Raw genomic sequence first — 978 nt, forward strand, 5'->3', positions numbered from 1 at the left:
CCTCTTGAAGACCCAGAATCCGCACTAAGGAGGAGCAAAGGCAAAACTGTGGAGAATCCGCTTCTTCAAAGAACTCGCCACTCAAAAACCTCAAGTCTGTTTTCAGCAAGAAGAGGAGCAGCAAATCAGGAGCATCCAGTGCCTCTTTGACAATCGGAGACCCAATTCAAGAAGACACCGAGTATGAGACCGAGGAAGAAGAAGAACCCACATACGAGCACGAATCCGAGTTTGAAGACGATTTAGCTATCACTATGGCTAATAACGATGAAGTCCCTATGGGGGAATGGAAGAAGAGGATGCGCGATGACACCGGCCCGAGACTTGTGTAACCCGCAATTCCCGCAACCGCTACTTTCGAACTAAAGGGCCATATTCTCGCTCAACTCAAGGAGATTCCTTTTTATGGGAAGGACCACGAAGACGCCTACAAGCACTTGGATGAAGTAAATGATGTGGCTGACTACTTCAATGTACCGAATGTTTCACGTGAGACCCAACTTCTTCGCATGCTTCCAGTCACGTTCAAGGGTGCTGGAAAGGATTGGCTCAAGTCACTTCCTCCCGGACCGGTCACCTTATGGGCCAAGATGAAAAAAGAGTTTATATACCACTTTTGCCCGCCCTCCAAAATAGCCAAGCTAAAGAAAGCCATAGCCAACTTCGAGCAACAACCCAGAGAATCTCTTTATGAAGCTTGGGAAAGGTACAAAGGTCTTCTTAGAAATTGCCCACACCATGACCTCAATAGCCAACAAGAGGTCTTAATCTTTTATGATGGAGTCAATGTCACCACAAGGCAATTGCTCGATTCACAAGGCCCGCTCACGAAGAAGGCGCCCCCGGTAATCAAGGAATTAATTGAAGAATTCTCTAAGCATTCTATAGAATACCACAATCCAAGAAACGAAGTAAGTCGGGGGGGGGGGGGGTAGTGAACTCGACAAATGATAGCATGGCGGCGGTAATAGCTAAGCT

At 47.2% G+C, this 978-nt stretch overlaps 1 non-coding gene across 1 annotated transcript; it reads right to left on the bottom strand.

The window, feature by feature from the left end:
• Positions 1 to 638: 638 nt before the first annotated feature.
• Positions 639 to 745, bottom strand: LOC111882562 (small nucleolar RNA R71). Its single transcript, XR_002847198.1, has one exon. It is a non-coding gene; the product is annotated as a small nucleolar RNA R71 (small nucleolar RNA).
• Positions 746 to 978: the final 233 nt, after the last annotated feature.

This window comes from Lactuca sativa, chromosome 2 (genome assembly GCF_002870075.4).
Source record: "Lactuca sativa cultivar Salinas chromosome 2, Lsat_Salinas_v11, whole genome shotgun sequence".
NCBI classification, from domain to species: Eukaryota; Viridiplantae; Streptophyta; class Magnoliopsida; order Asterales; family Asteraceae; genus Lactuca; species Lactuca sativa.